This window comes from Macaca fascicularis, chromosome 14 (genome assembly GCF_037993035.2).
Source record: "Macaca fascicularis isolate 582-1 chromosome 14, T2T-MFA8v1.1".
Taxonomy (NCBI): domain Eukaryota; kingdom Metazoa; phylum Chordata; class Mammalia; order Primates; family Cercopithecidae; genus Macaca; species Macaca fascicularis.
The window spans coordinates 110,303,989-110,311,694 of record NC_088388.1 but is presented as its reverse complement, the minus strand read 5'-3'; the positions used below and the strand labels follow the sequence as shown (position 1 = coordinate 110,311,694).

Below are 7,706 nucleotides of genomic sequence, written 5' to 3'. Positions count from 1 at the left end.
GAAGACACACATGGAACTCCTGGAGTTGTTTTATCTCCCTTCTGTCTCCCTCCACTTTTGTTTTTTTATGGTGTGATTGTGTCTATTTATGGGACACATTAATTAAGAGAGACTTTTTTAAAAGAAAAAAGTACTCATGCCAGTCAGTTTATATTTATTGTGTGCCTGTTACATTTATTACTTTTTTCTAAAAAAAAATTAGTATTTTCTCCCAGAGATAGTGATAGCAACACTGGGCTCAAGTCAAAATCTTTCACATTCCTTATTAATGAAAAAATAGTAATAACAGTACCATTATAATATATATATATATATAATAGTAATAACAGTAAAAACAGTAATAACTACCATTTATAGAGTCTTTTCTATATTCTGGGCATTGTGCACTTTGGTGGACCAGGGATCATGGATACCCAGGTATTGATCGAATGTCAGACTTTGTCTCTGGGTTCACTGAGGCCAGGCTTAGCTTACATTGTGCTTTAGTCTCACTCTAGTGTTACTATGGCCAAAAAAACACCTCATGTAGAGTTAATCCTTAACTGAACTGACTGCTCTATCTTTGCAAGCAGATTTCTTTTTTTTCTTTTAGACCTTCAAAATGTCTAAAATTTTGAGTTGTCATTATCTCTTTCTCATTGTTTCCTCTTTTTTTTCCTACACTGACGTTTCTATTTCTATCTCCTTTTCATTTTCTCTGTCTCTTCATTCATTCATTTATTCAAGTTGCTTTCCCACCAAATTATAGAAGTGGTAGTTGAAAAACAGCAGCACAGCTGCCAGCCCTATAGCTCCACCCGTGACCGAAAGTTGCCCAGGAGCATGGCACGCATGCAAATAGACTTGTCTTCACATGTTGGATCCTTTTTCTTTTTATAGGAAACTATACCTTTGATTCATAAGGAAATGGACTTTGGCTTTATTGTAATTCCTATTTTCATGGTGTTTCAGCACAAATCATGAAATACACCTGGTGAAACTCCTGAGTCACTGGAGGGCTTGAAGTTTCAGGAAGAGGAAGAAGAGGAGGTTCCTGTGTGGCATCTTCAGAAAGAAGGATGTTTGGCAAGTATTAGCTCGATCACTTGACAAACTCCTTTCACTTTACTCCTTTGAGCCTTTAGCTTAAGGGGAACAGGGCATTGGTCAGTAATTGATTAAACTACCAGCATCCCCAATATATGGTTTTTGGGAGGCTCTGGCCCCTTGTGGGCTTTTAAATGCTGCACAGAGAAGAAATGAGGCTGACAGCTTTGAGTCCTGGACAGGCAGAGTGTGTGCCAGGTCATAGGGTCACTGGATCACTATTCCTTGGGAGAACCATAGGAATGCAATTGTTTCTGGGTGTGGAGCGTTCATGAAGCCAAGCTCCCTGTTGTGTGTGGGAAATGATGGTTATGTGTTTAGCTAGACAAAGGATGTTCCATGCTACTCTTAAGCTGGAGGCTTTTGTTTTTCTTGGTAATCAGGGCGTTCTAGGGGCATTCCAATGAAGAATACTTGAAAGGGGATAGATAGAAAAGGAGATCTTGAGAAAAAAGGAAGGACTAGTGTTTGGTTGTCTAGGGTTGTGCTTCCAAAATCCCAAAGCAATGTCACCTGAATTTTTTTTTTTAAACACCTCCAAACCAGCCAGCCAACCAACCAACCAAGCAACCAAGCAACCAAGAACCAAGCAACCAAGCAACCAAGCAACTAAGCAACCAAGCAACCAAGCAACAGAGTCATGGCCACTCCATATCTACTGAGTCAGGTTCTCTAGAGGTGGGGCCCAATGAATATCTCTTCATAGTAAGTGTCCCATGTAATTTAGATGGAAATTGTTCTCTAGGAATTCTTGTGGGACTTTCAGTTATAAGAAAAATACATCAGGTTTTTCATACCAGCAATAACTTGCTTGAGCATAGGGACTTTCTTACCTTATTATCCCTAACATTATTTCCAGCACAAAGTTTGTGTCAATAAGTATTTGTAGAAGTATCATGGAAAATATTTCTTGAAGGTGGCCACTGACTGTGCAGGAAGTGGGGAAAAATAATGTTGGTAACATGGAGGCAAAACTGTCAAACAAAGCCCAATGTTCAGTGTGTGGTGCTAAGTAATGGTAAAGAAAAAAGAAGGTCTCTCTGCCTTGGACAGACCACATGGTGAGTAGAATAGCCCGGAAACATTTTCTTTTTGCAAAGACTATTTTTCCCCCAAACTCCATGGCATAATAGCACCAAAAGTAATAACTATCAGGCTTTCTTGATCATCTTCCAAGATCATTTATGGCAGTCTCAGGCCATAGATAATAATTAAAGCCACCTGGTCCTTGGTTTTCTCATCTGCAAAATAGGGCATGGACACTTGCCAGCTGCCTGTGTTAATGCAAGTTTGTCAGAGTGGCCAGAGGCCATCTGTCTAGTACCAGAGGGAGTTCAGGAATGGTCATAAAGAGAGTTGGGCACCTTCCAGCCTGCCGTGGAGGCCAGGCTGTCACACACAATAAAGCCCTGGCTTCTGAACACTGGCACTCATCCAGGCGCCACTTGGGTTGATGCAATCTCTATTTGATCAGATGAATATGATTTCCTTTTCATTGTGCCTAGTCACAATGTCTAATTATTGAAGGCACAATAAAGCTAAAATTCCAATGATTAGGCCTATTCCTAGATAAGAACCTGCCATCCAGCAGTCAGCCATATTTGCAGATGATGTCTGAGAACTTGGGATGAGAGGTGGTTTGGATCTTCCTGTTTCTTCAGAATCAGAATCAGAAGATTTCGTTTTTATAATAATGGGTAGCAGGGCCTGATCTTTTGCGGGCCTGATCTTTTGCAGGCCTGATCTCTTCTCAGAAAACTTGAAATTGGCAAAGTTTGAAGGGCTCCCTAGTGTGCATGAATTTTGAGATCAAAGATATGAAAGGGAATTCAGTGATATATTCTCTTGATCTGAATGGAACAATAAAATTAGTGTACGTAGAAAACTCTATACTAGCCTATCAATGCAACAATTATTATTATTATTTCAACTTGGAAGAGGAGGAAATTAAAGCTAGGAGAGTTTAAACAATGTGACCAAGGCCACATTGCTAGCACTGCAGCCAGATTCCAAACCAGGCTCTCTGACTCTAAATTAAATAATCTCTTCACTATATCCTGCTGCCGAACCCAGAGGGAAATTATGCATAAGAATGAAATGATATACATTTGCCAGAGAAATGAGAAATGGGCTTGTTTAGCTGACTCAGTATGTAAAGAATATGTGAGAAATTGCCTGAAGGCAACCGTGGACTTCGGTATTTTACCTGTGGATTACCCATTTTACCTTGGAGCCCATTACTGTCCTAACTGGACATAAAGCAACTTATCTTTTATGTATTTAAAAATTTGATATCATAGTATTTCTCTATAATAAACAGTGGTTCTTAACTTTGAGACTCTTATGAACGCTATGAACTGTCTTCCAAAGAAAATATGTATATACACATAGGATTCATGGCCCCCCTTTAAAATCACCCTGGTCCTCCCCTCTACTCCCATGTGTCAGGTCAAGAAATCCTCTACAGATCTGACTTTACAAATTGCCCTGAATTTCTGGGCCATAGAAAATCTTCATAGTTCAGAGGTTATTGAGCCTCTAGGCCATCAATTTTTCTATGCACTAGTCCATGTCTGAGTTGATGACAAATCGTTTATTGAAAGGTCATATGAATTTTCTTTCTACCCAACACTGGATATCTAGCTATATGATACTAAACATTTCTGTTTTTTTCACTGCTATATCCCTAAAGTCTGGAATATAACTTGGCACAATTACATGGTATAATTTATATGTTTTATTTTTTGTACTCTATATACAAAAAATTATGTGTAAAATTGTGTGTAAAAATGTTTGGAAATTAATTACGAAAATGCAATAAGACAACTTGTTCTTTGTTGCTCAGGCTGGAATGCAGTGGCATGATCACAGCTCACCTTGACCTACTTGGCTCTAGTAATCCTCCAACCTCCATCTTCAAGTAGCTATAGGCACATGCCACCATGCCTGGCTAATTTTTAATTTTTTTTTGTGGAAATTGGGTCTCACTATGTTGTCTAGGCTGGTCTTGAACTTTTGGGCTCAAGCGATCCTCCCACCTTGGCCTCCCAGAGTGCTGGGATTGCAGGTGTGAGCCAACGCACCGGGCCAGCAACTTGTTCTTAAAGGGAATTTGTTTACAACTTCTCTATTATGTATAACATCACTCTAGATTTTTGGCATATAAACTTTCTCAAGTTAAGGAAGTTTCTTTCTAGTCCTAAGTTTCTAAGAGTTATTTTTCTTAAATTACAAATAGATGTTGGACTTTATCAAATGTTTAGATATTTGATTGAGATAATTTAATAATTTTTCTCCTGAAGTTTATCAATGTGGTGAATTACACTGATAGGTTTTCTAAGAATAAACCATCCTTGCATTCCTGGGATAAATCTTACATATTATAATGTATTATTATTATGTCATGATGTATTAGTCCTTAATATACTATTGAATTCAGCAAGCAAATATTTTGTTCAGGATTTTTGAATTGATGTTCACAAATTAGATGGCCTATAATTTTCTTTTCTTATATTGACCTTATTTAGTTTTAGAATCAAGATTACATGATTGGATCTTTAAAGTAATTTAAATTTAATGCAGAAATCTGTCTTTTAATTGGTGAGTTTAATCTTCTTAAATTCATTATTGTTACTGAGCTAGTAGAACCTATCCTGCCAACTTATTCCTGTTTTCCATTCATTGTAATTTTTAAATATATCCTTCCCGTTTTTCATAGAAAGATTCAGTTTCTCTCAGAATGCTCAAAAGTTAAATGTTTAAAATTTAAAAGCTAAACTTTTAAACATTAAAAGTTAAACAGAATGTTTAAAATTTCATTTATGAAAAAGTTAGAATGTTTAAAAGTTTAACTTTTTTGTTTTGTTATAATGTTTTTGTTATAAGTTTTTTTTTGTTTTTATGATAAGAACAAAAGTGGCGGTTGCCTCTTACTTCAGATCCATTTTTGTGTTTATTTGTCCTTCCGATCCACTTTTATGTTTATTTGTCCCTATTGATTTCTTAAATTTATTGATAGCTGTATTTTTTCCTTAGAAAACAAAAGCACTAGTGCATTTTGATTTCTCTTTGATCTCCTCAAGGGTCACATTTTGGAAAATTAAATATAATATAATACAAATGGTATTCTCTGGACTTGTGTAATCATGTTTTTTTAAAGATATTTTGTTTTGTGTTGTTATGGATGAATTTTCTCCTTTTCCCAGCTTTAAGAAAATTCCTATAATATACTTTATCCAGTATTTGATTACCTTTTGCTCTCATATTTCTTGCAACATCCTCCCGGGTCACTCTTTTCTTTTGAATGCTTTCTCTAAGAGCAGTTTTAATGGGAGTCTTGTAGGGTTGAAGATGTTTTCATTATGCTACAATATTTGAATGGAAATTTGGCTAGATTTAAAATTATAGGTTCAGTGTTCATTTTCTTAAATACTTTAAAAATATTTCTTCATTATCTGCTTGCATCTAGTTTTGCTGTGGAGAAGTATGCTGTCATTTTGATTCTTGTTCCTTAGCTATAAACATATTCTTTTTCTCAGTAAGCTTTTAGAATGTCCTCTTTGTACTGGTTGTTTTAAAGTTTCATTATAACATATCAAAGTGTTTGTTTTACCTTACCTCTATTGTTGTCCATGAGGCCTTTCAATCAAAGATTTTTCATCTTTTTTTTTTTTTTTCAATTTTAGGAATTTGTCATTTCTGTAAGACAAGGACAAGGCAAGAATAACCACTATTTCCATTGTTACTTGCCATAGTACTGGCCAACACTATAGGAAAGGAAAAAAATAAGAGATGGAAGAATTGGAAGGGAAAAAATAAAACTGCCATTGCTTTCAGAAGAGATCACCTTCTACCTAGAAAGACTATGATAACCAACAAACTATTAGAATACATAAAATAGTTCAGCAAGGTTTCTAGAAATAAGATAAACTCTCAAATATTGGAATTTTTCTATAGCATCACTAACCAACTAGAAAATTATATAAAAAACAAGATGCCATTCACAATGTCAACAGAAACTATAGCATAATTGAGAATGTTTATTTAAGAATTATACTATGCTCCTGTGGAGAAAATTTTAAAACTCTAATAATAAAAGACATGGAATATGATCTGAAGAGATGGAGAGCTATCCCATGCTCAGCTGGGCCAAATTAATTTTATAATGACATCACTCTTGCTTGAAGTAATCTATAAATTCAATGAAAACCAATACAAATTTCAGTTTTTTTTTTTTTTTTTTTTTTTTGGGTACAGGGGGAGTCTCTCCCTGTTGCCCAGGCTGGAGTGCAGTGGCGCGATCTTGGCTCACTGCAACCTCCATCTCCTGGGTTCAAGCTATTCTCCTGCCTCAGCCTCCTATGTAGCTGGGATTATAGGTGCTCACCACCATGCCCAGCTGATTTTTGTATTTTTAGTAGAGATGGGGTTTTGCCATTTTGGCCAGGCTGGTCTCGAACTCCTGACCTCAGGTGATCCATCTGCCTCGGCCTCCCAAAGTGCTGGGATTACAGGCGTGAGCCATGGTGCTGGCTGGATTTTTTGAGGAACTTGATAAACTTATTTGAAAAATTTAAGCTGTACTATAATAAATAACAATAAAAACTATAAACAATGAGACCAGTAAAATAAAATAGGTCCATGTACATAAAGTATGTATTTATATTTAACAAAAACATACTATGAATAAAGTTAGCAGATGACAAGAGTGAAGAAATTTGTGTTAAGTAAAACTGAAAATATCTAGAACTGTACATCTAGAATACAGATGTGCCAAGAATTTCTGCTGATCAACAAGGAAAAGAGCAATCCCAGTATAGAAATTGGCAAAGGAATGAACAGACATTTTAAACTGGCAAGAACAGATACTACACTTGATCTTAGCCAAAAGGCCAAGAAGTGATTGAATGGGTATTTTGGAGAAGAGAAACTCCATAGGGTTAACATGCATAGGAAGACATGCTTACATTTATTAGTATTAGTAATGTGAAATAAACCACGATGCTATCACTGCACTATTACACTAAAAACAAACAAACAAACAAAAAAAAACAAAGAAAACCACTACACTGTTGCTATCACTACATCTACCACACTGGCAACATTTATTTAGACCTTGGATAATGCCAAGTTTGGTGGTAAAGTGGAAATATGAGAAGCTGGTGGAAGAATGAACTGCTGGTGGAAGTCTTGGACAGCAATTTGTTTGTATTCAGTCAGATTAAACATATGCCTATTCTTTGGCACAGTAATTCCACCTCTGGATATATAACCTCAAGGAAATTTTCACATGCCTCTGAAAAAAGATGCATATAAGAATGTTCATCGATGCTTTGTTTGTGGAAGAGGAAGCTGGAGACAATCTGCTTAAGTGAAATGCAGTGCTCGCACACCATAGAATACTTTGCAGGTGTTAGAAGTGATGCACGGAATGTCTACATCGATGTGGATAGATCTTACAACACTGTGCTGAATTAAATAAGAAACGATGTGAAATGCATAATATAACATCATCTACATGAGTTAAAAATCTAGACATGCCAAACAATACATATCTTATAAGAACAGGCACAAATGTCTACAAATAAAAGCTTCAACATCAACCACTGAAAAGAGTTGCC

At 36.1% G+C, this 7,706-nt stretch overlaps 1 non-coding gene across 1 annotated transcript; it reads right to left on the bottom strand.

Moving 5' to 3' along the window:
• Positions 1-6,803: 6,803 nt before the first annotated feature.
• Positions 6,804-6,989, bottom strand: LOC123568981 (U2 spliceosomal RNA). The gene has a single exon (XR_006692523.1). It is a non-coding gene; the product is annotated as a U2 spliceosomal RNA (small nuclear RNA).
• Positions 6,990-7,706: the final 717 nt, after the last annotated feature.